General features: G+C 39.5%; 1 long non-coding RNA gene across 1 annotated transcript in view; it reads right to left on the bottom strand.

The window, feature by feature from the left end:
- Window positions 1-3,507: 3,507 nt before the first annotated feature.
- Window positions 3,508-14,290, bottom strand: part of LOC134807430 (uncharacterized) — a 30,686-nt gene continuing 19,903 nt past the window's right edge. Inside the window, exon 6 of the long non-coding RNA XR_010147897.1 lies at window positions 3,508-3,966. This is a non-coding gene — a long non-coding RNA (uncharacterized LOC134807430). The remainder of the gene's footprint in view (window positions 3,967-14,290) is intronic.

Here is a 14,290-nt window from a genome sequence, read left to right as displayed (position 1 = left end):
TAATAAAGAGCACGATGTAGCTACAATCAGGAAAGAAACAAAGATCTAAAAGGCAGAGTCAAAGTTGAAAGTTTCACATATGGGAACGGGCACCCAACAGAAAGATCTTGGTCTTCTTAGGCAGATAAAATGCTGAGTCTTGGGCCCCTCCCTAGGGATCTAAGGACTCAGGAATGATTTATTCTTGAAAGGCTGATTAAGATGTTTTGAAATTTGCATATTGGCATCTTTTTGCATACCAGGAAAACTAAGAGGACCTTGAAAGTGTTTTGATAATCACCACTCTCTTTTCCCCTTTTGACATGGATAATTCATATCCCATTTTCATGTGACTAATTCAAATATGATTATTATCCAAACAGAAATATTCTTGTAATTTCATTACTGGAAAATAACTTTCTGCTTGTCAGAGCCAAGTTGAGGAAAAGTCAGCATTGTCTGTTTCTCATAAAGCACATTCTTTCTCTGTCTCATGCCAAAATTCTGTCTCAGTTGGAAATAAAGTGGACAAATCTTCACTGTGGCTGATCTATAGCTTTATAAGAGAAGGAATATATTATGATTCTAACTCTGTCCTTGGGACTTGCTGTTCTGATTTCAGGTTACATGAGTAGAATATTTAAAAATCAGGGAGAGTACATATTCAGAATATGGGCATAAAATGGAAATGTTAGATAATTTTTTATTTTTGACATTAAAATGTTTTTCATAAATTAACATAAAAATCACAGAATGGTTTTTACTTTTACTTAGGAAGAGCAAGGCAAATAAATGTTATTCACACATTGTATCAGGCAAAAATGCAAATGTTCTCCCCAACTAACACCATTAAAAATATTGCCTCTCACAAGTTTCTCCTGGCAAAAGTTAGTTTCAAATCTACAATTTAAATATTATGAGCCAGGCAAGGCACTGTGGCTCACGCGTATAATCCCAGAACTTTGGGAGGCTGAGGCAGGTGGATCACTTGAGGTCTGGAGTTTGAGACCAGCCTGGCCAACATGGTGAAACCTTGTCTCTACTCAAAATACAAAAAATTAGCTGGGCGTGATGGCGTATGCCTGTAATCCCAGCTACTCGGGAGACTGAGGCAGGAGAATCGCTTGAATCTGGGAGGCGGAGGTTGCAGTAAGCCGAGATTGCACCACTGCACTCCAGCCTGGGCAACAAAGCAAAACTCTGTCTCAAAAATAAATAAATAAATAAATATTATCAGCCAGGTATGGTGGTGCATGCCTGTAGTCCCAGCTACTTGGGAGACTGAGGTGGGAGGCTGAGATGGAAGCTTGAGGCTGAGCCCAGGACTTCAAATCCAGCCTGGGCAATATAGCAAGACCCCATCTCTAAACCAATAATAAATATTATGTGCACAGGGGTGAAATACAGATGCTTCTTTCACTAATATAGGCTGCTCTGTCTTATGCTTTGTGTTAGTAGATGCATTTCAGTAGACCATATTCTGTTTTTATCTTCCTTCCCAACCTGAAATGAGCAAATGTTTCATGGGTTTTTCCTTCTCCTTTTGGTTTCCCCTCATTACACATTTTGCCAGATGGCCAAGGAGTTTCATCTGGAAAAGAATTTTCCATAATAATAGATCATTTGGTACTCACGGCCAATGATCCCACCTCCCCCTGCCATCTACAGGAACCATGGGATGGAGTAAAGTGGCAAATGAGTCATGCCTGGCAGAGCCTAGAGGAGGGAGAAAGACACAGCAAGCAAGGGGAGGCTTGGCTTGTCAAAGACCTGACCGAGAGTCCTAGGATAGTAAGAGCTGAGTGGTGTGTGTGTGTGTGTGTGTGGTGTGTGTGTGTGTGTGAGAGAGAGAGAGAGCGAACCTATGTACATCCTCAGGAGATACTGTGTGTGTAAGTATTTTGGAGTGTGTAGCTGCAGGTCATTTTGACAGATGCAGAACATGTGTGGCACAACTTTGTATGGCGAAGAGGAGGACTGGGGCAAGAGAGGAACATCAATGTGCTCAAAATGAGATGAGGCTGAGATCCTGGGTGTGTAAGCAAGGGCCTGGTCAAGGAAGCTGTAAAGAAGTGCAAGGGTGAAAGGAAAACTTCCTCTTTGTCCTCAGAAGGTTCAAATCACTCCACAAAAGGCAGGCTAATTGGAGAAAGAGTATGCTAATTTATCATTAATGTTTACATTGTAGATGGGAACACTTCAGAATGAAGACCCAACTCCCCACTGGGGTGCAGAAGCTTATATGCCATCTCAAGATGACAGAAAGAATGGGGACTTGGTGCATGGCCAAAAACAAGTTGTGATGGTAAATCGGGTTTTAGTGGCAAGACAGGTTATGGGAAGGAGAGAAGAGGAGACTTGGCTAGCAAAAGTGATCTTATTATGTAAATGGAACCTCAGAGGTAGCAGTCCTCAGTGAGATTAAGGTAAATTTCCCCCCCCCAGTCCTTTAAAGATGTCAGACTCTCAGTTAATGTTTGCTGGGTCTGGACGAGGGAGGGTCTGGCTGCATCAATGCAGATTTTCTACAGATGCAAATTTTCTCCACAAACGACAGGTTAGGAGGGTGCTACTTCATTTTGCTGGCTCTCTGATAGCCATCTCAAAAATATGTCAAAGAAGTGTATTTTGAGGAAAAATATTTTTCTTTCCTTCAGACTCCACTTTGAAACGTTAAAAAATTTTCACATATTAAAAACCAAGTTGATCCCACTGGAGGGATTTGGGCTAGATGTTGCTAGACAAAGGAGTGGAGACAAATTGGGATAAACACAAAAGAACGATTTTAAATATATCAACCCATATCTTCTTTAATCAGCCTCTTAGCCCTGAGAATAGATCAGTTTAGTTAAATGGCTGTGTCCCATTCTAAGAGGTGGCATTGCAGATAGGATAGGCCTCTACATATGATGTAGGCAAACAGATCTTTAATAAGAGGCATTTCTATGGAAAAAGAAGGAAAAGGTTAATATCTGGAATACTCTATAGACTAATTTTTCTAGAGTCTCTGAAGCATCTTCAAATTGCAATGGCAATCTGACAGATTTTTCTGGATTGTAGTTTGAATTAAGTGTTCAGGTAAACTTTCTGAGTAGTCCATACATCAGGAGGTGAGAAGATGATTTATAAAAGTTGCTTTGATTTCTCCTGAAGTTCATTTAAGTTGCTTAGCTTCAGTTTGCAAGGCTTTAAGAAAAGCACAGTTTTAGTTTCTAATGATTCCAAGTCAGGAAAACGAAAGAAACATTTGGAAATATTAGTTTGGAGACGTGTGGCCAGAAAAAAATTCAGAATTCAATCCAAAGTGTAGGCATATAATAAAAACTCAAAAATAATGGACACAGCTGGAATCTCATAACAGGTATACTCTAGTTTTCTTTTGGAACATAATTTTTATTTCTACAGTCCTCCATTTCTACCAAAGACAAATTACAGTAGGACCAATTTATTTTCAAGATAAGTTTTAGTCTTATTATACTTGGCCTGGTTATTTGCATAAAGTGCAGCAAGAATTGTGATTGGCTATATAGGCTTTTTTATTTTTATTTGTTTTTCTTCTTCTTTTAGAGATGGGATTCTTACTACGTCATTCAGGCTGCATATAAACTCTTTTAAGACTGACTTTGCTGGAACTTTTTCATAAGGAATCTCAGATTAGACTTTTAAAAGCCTCAAGGCTAGAAGCCATGCCAAGGATTTGCCATCAGACTATTGCAATATCTGTATGAATTGGGTGAGTTCCTCTTTCCTCAAAGTGCTCAAATAATTTGAGGTTCCTGGGACTGTCAGAAAGTGACATTCCTTACTTACCAAAGGTCAGGGACCTTGTAAAGGAACCTTGTAGACAACGTACCGGACCAGCCTTTCCAAGAAGCTTTTTTTGAGCTTTATAAGTCAACCTTAATTCCTCAAAGCAGTCTGGTCATTATGGAAATATGCCATTCCAGTTAAATGCTTTGTAAAGTAACCAGTATCTCCAATTGTGTCCTGTTAGAGAAACAAACAAACAAACATAAATACAACAGATTTTTATTGAATTTATGCAAATAACTATATTGCTATAAATTAAAAATATAGTTTCCAAATTCTGGAGAAATGAGTTAGAGAGAAATATAAAAGCTTCAGGTTTTGCTCACAAAATATACTTTACCCAATTTGTTGTAAGCTTGAATAGCTCAAAAGAAAAAGTTTTCTTGACCCTGAAAGACAAAACGTTAAAAAAAAAAGCAGTGTTTCAAACAAAAGAAAACATAAAACATCATTTTAGTCCTCTGTTAGTTTAGTCCCATGTAATTAATTCTTGTTTTGCCTGACGTTGGGCCAGCAATTCTCATGAATGCTGGAAGTTTTTATTTATTCCAATGGTATAATCTCTAAAGCTATCAGAAACCTGAATAAGAGTACTTGTCAGAGCCTTTTCCACACATTTTCTTAAAGAAGCAATTTTATACTGTAGCTGATTATAAACCACTTTTTGAGAAGAATCATAGTAAAACAATAATTGTCTGTGGATGACAAAAATCTTAGAATAACTACAGCTAATGACATTTGACAAGGACATTTTGTTATTTCTATGACATGCAATAATTTAACATAATAATCATAATTATTATTAACATATACTAAAATATATCAGAATTTTAGAAATCTCATAATTTTGGAATATATATTAATAATGCATTTACACAAATATAATGCAAAGAAAGTTAAACACCATTTCATATTTGACAATGCTTCCTGTATGATTTTAACATACTAAATAATCCTAATATAGCTCGTTTGAACTTCCAGGGGGCATAATATAAATAAAGTTAGTCTGAGGTTAAAAAAACTGAGTTTAGAATTTGAAACGTTGATTTAGGAAAGTTTGTCAAATATCAAAAGTTTAAAATGCTTGCTCAAAATAGGATCACAGATCATTATAAAATAATAGTCATTAATTTAGCTAAGTGATAATGAAAACATTTTAAAAAGCAAAACATTTTACTTTTTGACAGAGAGGACACTCAGTTTCCCAATTATAAAACCTGACAAAAACACCATAAGGGAAACAAAAATCTGTCTCTCCCTCTCTCCTCTCTCTTTTTCTTGTAGTCTAATGAAAAGTTAAACAAAAATATTTTTCTGTCTCTTATTAATACTATACAAAAATCTTATTCAAAAAAGAAATCCAAATTCTACCTTTGTGTTAGTGTATAATTAATGTTCATGCTAATTTTAATAAAAACTTGTAAGCAAATATATCCAATCTCAATCAGTTTTAACCATAAGATTTTTATAAATATTTTATAACCTCTTACAATTTTTCTCATTTTTTCCAACTTTTTATATCCATTTAGTTTATCGATTTTTAAATTTCTTTAATATAATCCAACTTTTAAAAGCTAAAACCAACTTTTAGAAGCCAAGTAAATTTTGTTACTTTCCCTGTAACAAAAACCACATTCTCATGCCTTTTTATAACTTTTCTTTTCAACCAAAAGTCCTTCCTACTTTCTTTATATACTTTACATATGGAATTGTTTCTCTTATATCTAATAGTTTTAATTACATATATTAATTAAATGTTTACTCTTAATAATCCTTATTTTTTATGAAAAGCCTCAGCAGTAAGCAATTTTAATCATGTACGAGATGTAATGTCCAGGACAAAAGACAGAGCTGTGAAGACAACGCTTAGAGGATATAACCCCTCTCAGCATGGCCAAGAGGCACAGCTGAGCAAGGGAGGAAAGGGCCTAAGTGTTGTCCCCACACCCCACTATGGTCACTTATCTAGACTTCAGAGTCTAAAGGCTCAAATCCAAAGATGTAAGCTCACAGACAAATTATTCAAGTATTAAAAATAACATAGAAGCAACAGTTTTATGACCTTAAAACATTTATCAGGACAGTATAAACCTGTCTGACCAATAGACCCAGGCAAAATTGTCTAAATTATATTCTAAAGATGTTTTTATTTACAATTTAACAAACTATTTGCCAAAGATTACTAAAATCATACGAACTTAAACAACATTTAAGCTTATTTACCTAATTTATGAGTGCTCATTTATTTATAAATCAATTTGGTACCATATAGATAGTATAGAAACAGACAATACACATGTACACAGAAAACCATAGACAGACATCAATAAAGGCTTTATAGTTTTGATTTTAGAATTTTAGCCATGAGAATAGTAAAACTCACTAATTTAAAGGGACAGCGGGAGGAAAACTGTGCCTTTATAAATGGAAAAGTTTAAGGTTTATCCTGAGAAACGCTTATTGAGTTTTAGAGAAAACCAGGTAGCAATTTATATCTCAAAGCATATACACAGAGATAATTTAAGCTTTTTCAGTAAGGAATTTGTTTGTGTTAGAGGAAGATTAAAAATGAATGCCAAGGTAGAGCAGATACAGTGGCTCATGCTTGTAATCCTCGCACTTTGGGAGGCTGAGGAGGGTGGATCACTTTAGGTCAGGAGTTTGAGACAAGCCTGACCAACATGGTGAAAACCTATCTCTACTAAAAACAAAAAACAAAAAAGAAAGAAAGAAAGAAAGAAAGAAGCCAAGGTAACACAAAATGATAGGAATTTACCATAGAATTGTATAAAGAGAACAATTTCATTTCAGCAGATAGCTGTTAATTTAGTTCTGTTTTCTAACTAGATCACTGAGCTCATGGCAGAGCCCATTAAGGAACAGGGCCAACAGTGCATTTGCAATTTTTAGGGCCTGATATTTTAAATACATGAAAGGCAGGTGTAGTTGGAAGACAGAACATTTAACCCTTTAAAAACCAATGATCTCACCCTTGCACTGAATCGTGGGTCCCCCAAAAGAGGAAAACACCATGGGCAGCGCCATGCAATGCTTCCACAGTGCACTGTGCTACAGAGACATTTCTCTAAGTGTTTAGATTGTGCCTTTCTTATTTAAACATGAAAAAAATAACTAGCCCCCTGTCGTAATAATCATTTATTGTAAATGACTGCTGTCAGTCACCTCTAAAACTGTAGCTCTTGCCAGGGACTTGCAGTCATCATAGACACAAAGGGCAAGTGTCCTCTCAGTAAAAAATAATCTCTGCTACTCCCAAAAGCCCAAGAGATCAGGTGATAAAATACAAAAGAGTGCATAGTTTTAGAGCTGAGAGGAATCTGTCCACAACTCTTTAGACTCTACAGGAAGACAGGAGACCCTAAAATGGGGTGAGCGATGCTTTTTTCTGTGTTCCATAAGGGATCTGAGTCATTAGATGTCCCCATAGATCTTTTCATGTGGTACCAAAGATGGCAAAGGGAACGAAAGAACAGGGAGCAGTAAAAGTAAATGGGAGAACAATTCTTAAGAAAGGAAGTGAACAGAAGGACCAGGCACACACTTAAAAAAAAATGTTGGTCAATTGAGAAAAAAATTTTAAAAACAGAATACAAACGGGAAAAAGCCAAAAGTCCTTTAACATATACCAAAAGTCCTTTAAAATATACCTATATCTATAAGTAGTTTGAATATTAGCTTTTAATTAAGTGAACTGTTAACCATAGAGCCTTTAAAAAATTATCTTAAAATCTCTTATTATCAGATTATTTATTTATTTATTTTTCTGAGATGGAGTCTCACTCCGTCGCCCAGGCTGGAGTGCAGTGGCATGATCTTGGCTCAAGTAATTCTCCTGCCTCTGCCTCCTGAGTAGCTGGGTAGTAGTACAGTCATGTACAGCTGAGTAGCTGAGTAGCAGTACAGTCATGCACCACCATGCCCAGCTAAGTTTTGTATTTTTAGTAGAGACAGAGTTTCACCATGTTGGCTAGGCTGGTCTTGAACTCCTGACCTCAGGTGATCCACCCACCTTGGCCTCCTGAGTGCTGGGATTACAGGCGTGAGGCACTGCACCTGGCCTTATTCTCAGATTTTAGCTGGGAAAAACAGCTGATATTTCTGGCTTTTGAATTTTTATTTTATTATTATTATTATTTTTTTACCAAAGACATCCTCCCAAGTGAACCAAGAATATGACTTAACCAAGGATGCATGAGGTGATTCCAGAGAGGTGAATGGGCATCCCAAAAAGTCAAAAGTCACACAAACAAACCAAAAATGACGGATTTCCTTACTGGAAATCTAATCCAAGCTGTGTGGTAGTCTAATAGTTGATAGTTTCTTGCTTTTTGGGAACGTTTTAACTTTTGGATTACAAAGTGAAGCAGCCCTCATTGTTAATCCTGCAGGGATCCAAAGTAGGCAGTTAGAGCAGTTAGAGCAGGATTTTAACTTTGTTTTAGGTCAGAGTTTTACTACTTAATTTGGTCACGAGAATTTCTAAGGTTACTCATGACAGTATTATGTGTCTTTCTTTTAATTTGATTTTCCCATCAATTATTTAGAATAAGAGATCTCTGTTTTTGTTTGTTTGTTTGTTTGTTTTAAACTTAGGAGTCTAATTTAAAGTATCCATCTTCTGGCCATTGACAACTAGAATTTCCAGTGGAAATTATTCCAATAGCAGCTCAATCCAATTGCCTTTTTACGGAAAGCCCAGGATGTAATTTTCCAAGTTTAGAAAAAAAGGTGCTTCCTGGAGAGGGCATAGAAGAAGCAAACCCAAAGACCGCCCCCACCCAAAAAAAAAAATCCACTCCCAGTGTTACCAGAAAGAGGTCTGGATCCAGACCCCAAGAGGGAGTCCTTGAATCTTGCCCAAGAAAGAATTCAGGGCAAGTCCATGGAGTAAAGTGAAAGGAAGTTTAATTAGTAAAGGAAAGTAAAGGAATAAAAGAATGGCTATTCCGGCCAGGCGTGGTGGCTCATGCCTGTAATCTCAGCACTTTGGGAGGCCGAGGCAGGTGGATCACGAGGTCAGGAGTTCGAGACCAGCCTGGCCAATATGGTGAAACCCCGTCTCTAATAAAAATACAAAAATTAGCCAGGCATGGTGGCATACACCTGTAGTCCCAGCTATTAGGGAGGCTGAGGCAGAATAGCTTGAACCTGGGAGGTAGAGGTTGCAGTGAGCCGAGATCATGCCACTGCACTCCAGCCTGGGCGACAGAGTGAGACTCTGTCTCAAAAAAAAAAAAAAAAAAAGAAAATGGCTATTCCATAGACAGAGCAGCCTCGACGGCTGCTGGTTGCCCATTTTTGTGGTCATTTCTTGATTATATGCTAAACAAGGGGAGGAATATTCATGCCTTCTATTTTTAGACCATATAGGGTAACTTTCTGACATTGCCATGGCATTTGTAAACTGTCATGACGCTGGTGGGAGTGAGGACAACCAGTGAGGACAGCCAGAGGACACTCTTGTTGCCATCTTGGTTTTGGTGGGCTGGCTTCTTTACTGCAACCTGTTTTATCCACAAAGTCTTTATGACCTTGTGTATTTTGTGCCGACCTCCTACCTCATCTTGTGACTTAGAATGCCTAGCCATCTGGGAATGCAGCCCAGCATGTCTTAGCTTTCCTTTACCTAGCCCCTATTCAAGATGGAGTTGCCTCTGACACCAGGATTAGGCTAAGACAGCGAAAGGCATTTGTTGTGACAGATGTTTAAGGATGGTGTTTGCCTCCAGTAACCAACAAATTTATAAGGGGACACCAGTCACAGACCTGCTAATCTGAGACACCCCATATGCCTTCCTGGAATTGGACTTTTCTGGCACTAACCAGGCAACAAGAATGGAAATGACATAAGTCCTGTAGGGTTGGAACATCTCAAGACAAACTATCCCAAAAGCATCATACCTTCGGAATGAAAATCTTGGGTTCCAGGTCATTTTCAGGCTGACCACCTAATGTGATCTGAAAATCATGTGCCCTGGATGGCAGAGACCAAGAGAGAGTGCTTCCATTTGGTCACAAGTCAAACTCTCAGGGACATGGAACAAAAACAGAGGGAGCCTCAACCAGTGCCCCTCTTTATGACAGCCAAAGTCAAAGGAAAGGACTATTTCTGGGAGGAAAGAGATCAAACAATATGAATATTCGTATCACAAAGTACCAAATAGTACACTAGAGTCACTGCACCAAGACTAGTCACATAAGTCTTCTTCTCCCATTAATCAGAATTTTGCAGAGGAAACAGTGATTTTTGCCATCCACTTGACTGGATTGTACAGAGAGAGATCCTGGGAGCCTGGCTGTAAGAAATTCTTACCCTTTTGCCCATGGATCAGGTCCCAGATTCTCTTATCTGTAGCTTCCAGAAGAATGGAACTTTGACCCTACCAACTAAGCCAAACTCTAGGAGCAAAGGGATAGGTTTGCTGAAAAAAAGAAACCAACTCACAAAAGGCAGGCTAATTGGAGAAAGGCATGCTAATTTATTAATGTGTATGCTGTAGATGGGGAGACTTCAGAATGAAGACCCAACCCCCTAGTGGGTCGCAGAAACTTCTATACCATCTTGAGGTTACAGAGAGAATGAGGGATTTGTGCATGGCCAAAAACAGCATATGGTGTAAGTCAGGTTTTAGTGGCAAGACAGGTTATGGGAGGAAGAGAAGAGACTTGGCTAGCAAAGGTGGTCTTGTTATGTAAATGACACCTCATGGGTAGCAGCCCTCAGACAGACAAAGTAGTAACTGTTTCCTTAGGCCTTTTGAGATGTCGGACTCTCAGTTAATCTTTGCTGGACGTGGACAAGGGAAGGCCTGGCTGCATCAATGCGGATTATCTATAGATGCAACATTTGACTGCCTTTGCAAAATTATAGCTGAGGAAATTATGACAGTGAAAGAAATCAAACCTAACCCACTCCATCTTGCTTCTAACCTTTAAGCTGTCCTTGTTCATTCCTGCGCGTAGGCCGAAGTAACTTTGGAAAGGAATTCAGTTCATGATTTGACTCTGAAACAAAATTGATAACAGCCCTTTCCCGAAAAGACCCCCTTCTTGCCTGGGGACCAGTCTGACTTTGCAGGACTAATAAATTAGCTACAAGATTAGAAATTACAGTTTAGGGGTCATGCAACCTCTGGCTCCAAGAGTCTGAACCGCCCCAAATTGTTCCTGGGGATAACATCAGTATTGTAAAACCTAAGATCAGTGCTTGAGATATTTTGCAGACCCTGCCCTGGATGGATCAGCTGATACCATACACACTGGTAATCTGGCTCAATCAGTTCTGCCATCCCACCCAGGAACAGAAGACAGAAAAACTCACCGTGACCCCCATGATTCCATCTTCAACCTGACCGATCAGTACTCCCCACTTCCCAAGCTCCAACCCACCAAATTATCTTTAAAAACTTTGATCCCTGAAAGCTTGGGGAGACAGATTTGAGTAATAATAGGACTCTGGTCTTCTACACAGCTGGCTCTGCGTGAATTACTCTTTCTCCATGGCAATTCCCCTGTCTTGATAAATCAGCTCTGTCTAGGCAGCGGGCAAGGTGAACCCATTGGGCGGTTACAATTTTCCCAGCAAAAGACAGGTTTCGAGGGTGTTACCTCATTTTGCTGGCTCTCTGGTTGTCATTCCAAAATATGTCAAAGAAATATATTTTGGGGAAAAATATTTTGATTCCCTTCAGAAGGTAGAGGAAACACACATCATACCATTAGCTGGTTTGCCAAATTTTAGTTGTTAGATCAGAAAACTAAGAAACGGCATTCTTCACCTGGAGCCTGGATTTGTAATATTCAAGAAATTTCATGACCCTTGGAGTCTGCAGGCAGGGTAGTTTACATCACATGAAATCTCAACGATGGTCTTACTTCTGGAACCAGAATCTTTACTCTGCCTGGTGCAAAAGAAGTAACTTGCAAATATAGTGTTCATTTAGACTGAAGCTCATGAAAACTAACTAACTTTGGACTTAGTGACTTTCAGCAAATTATCTAACCTCTCTGGGCTTCAATATCCTCAATTGAAAAATGAAGCAATTGGTCTAGATAAGTGGTCTCTAAACAGTTTTCTAAAACTTTTCCTAGAAAGTGCCCCATCCCTCACTTCCAGGGCACAAGCAGACCTGTTAGGACTTTTTCTGATTTTACCACAGTCTTTAAAGAATACTTACTGCCGATTAAAAGAAAAAAAAATCATTTTGGAGCCACCAGATTGAATTCTACGTTCCCTTCTAGCATTATCATGCTAAATGTGAATGCAGTGTGGTTGACATGAATACATTATTCAGATATTTACTAAGCATCTACTGTGCATTGACCACAGTTTTAGGCATTGAGGATAAAGCAGTAAAGGAGACAAGTCCTTATCCTCACAGAGCATACATTCTAGTTGAGGGATAGATTAATGAACAAAGTGATTACAGGGAATGATTGGTATATTATAGCAGAGAAAGGGCACGGAAGCAGTGGGGATCTCTCCGAGCAGTGGCATCTGAACAGACATCCAAATGAAGCCAGGGAAAGACTATAAAGACCTGGGTAGAACATTCCAGAAAGAGAGAACAGAGAGTGGAAAACCTTGGGCAGACATGAGCCTGCAAATTTATTTTTTACCACATGAACTAATGATCTAGGTCTCCAGCTTCCTTAAGGAAGGAAACACTTGATTTTACTGATTAAGGGTATAGGAGTTTCTTCTACTTGAAATGATGTCTTGTCTTAGTGGTTCCTCCTTACCATTCTCAGGGGCCTCCTCCCACCGCACCTTTGCAGCATGGTATTCAGTTGCAGCAGAGTGAGCATCCCGTCCTGGTGAACCGTCTTGTCCTGCCCCATCCTGTGTATTCGCCTCGGCCGTTCTTGCACCTATTGAAGTTAATGCAACGTGCCTTGACACTGGCTTTTCTTATGCACTTGAATCTTCCCCATCTATTGGTTAACACTGCTGTTAACCACTGCCTCCAGTCCCCAGGATTCTGCACCCAAAACTCTGGCACAGTCTGTTCAGAACCCAGGCCTCTGTGGTGCTCTCAGCATTTCTTTGGCGTGAAACCCCCAGGGGTTTTTCTCTTTCCATGCTGGAGTAGGCACAAAAGACATTAAGTACCAGGACTTTTGAGCCTCAGTGCTTGGGTTTGATTTCCCTATACAGTAAGTTGAGTAACCTAAAATCTCTTTGCCTTCTTCTTCCTTCTTCGTCCTTCATCCTCTTCTTCCTCTTCCTCTTCTTCTTTCTTCTTTCTTCTTCTTCTTCTTTTTGAGACAGAGTCTCGCTCTGTCACCCAGGCTGGAGTGCAGTGGTGCGATCGCAGCTCACTGAAACCTCTGCCTCCTGGGTTCAAGCAATTCTCATGTCTCAGCCTCCCAAATAGCCGAGGAAGGATGATTACTTGAGCAAAGGAGTTCGAGGCTAGAGTGAGCTATGATTGTGCCACAGCACTCCAGCCTGGGCAACAGAGCAAGACACATCTCTTAAAAAAACAAAAAACACAGCTGGGCGCAGCGGCTCCTGCCTGTAATCCCAGCACTTTGGGAGGCTGAGGTGGGCGGATCACCAGGTCAGGAGTTCGAGACCAGCCTGGCCAACATGGTGAAGCCCCAACTCTATTAAAGATTTAAAAAAAAATTAGTCAAGTGTGGTGGCACTTGCCTGTAATCCCAGCTACTCGGGAGGCTGAGACAGGAGAATTGCTTGAAGCCAGGAGGCAGAGGTTGCATTGAGCTGAGATCAAACCATTGCACTCCAGCCTGGCCAACAACAGGGCAAGACTCCATCTAAAAAAACCCATGAAAACCAGAAACCAAAAAAAAAAAAAAATCCAATCAGTTCCTGTCCAGGTTCCTAATCAGGTCTGTTTATGCAAATGAAAGATTGACACTTTCTTAGTTCTGATTGGTTGTTACAGCTGAGCCCTGATTGGCTGGGGCTGGTGAGCCTTGATTGGTTGGTTTCCAAGTCTAAAACCAGAAGTCTCTGTCAGACGTTTCTTTTCAATTGGCTGGAAGTGGGGCTAGGGTGGTGGTGGTTTTTCTAGTCACAGTTTATTTTGGCACTGACAACTGGAACTTGTTTGGCTTGATTTCAGAAAGGGAGATCCTGTGACATTTTATAACATCTTTCTGATAACACAGAGTGTGTGACAGCTCCCTCACCCAGCTATGACCACCTGGTTCTGTTTTAAATCTGAGCACCTTAGCCATGGGGAATCCATTTTGCCTGTCACCCAGGAGCATACTTTAGCACTACCTTACATGACTGCATTCAGGTATAAATAGCTTAATATATGTACATATATGTAAAATGCTTTTCTTTTTCCTTTGAAGGGTAAATATTTTATTTCTGAGGAATTTCTTACTGCACATTTTCTTTCTTTCCTTTTTTTTTTGAGACAGAGTCTCACTCTGTTGTCCAGGCTGGAGTGCCGTGGCGCAATCTCGGCTCACTGCAACCTCTGCCTCCCATGTTCAAGCGATT

Source organism: Pan troglodytes, chromosome 10 (assembly GCF_028858775.2).
Source record: "Pan troglodytes isolate AG18354 chromosome 10, NHGRI_mPanTro3-v2.0_pri, whole genome shotgun sequence".
Lineage (NCBI taxonomy): Eukaryota > Metazoa > Chordata > Mammalia > Primates > Hominidae > Pan > Pan troglodytes.
The sequence above is the reverse complement of the archived record's forward strand: the minus strand, read 5'-3'. Positions and strand labels throughout refer to the sequence as shown.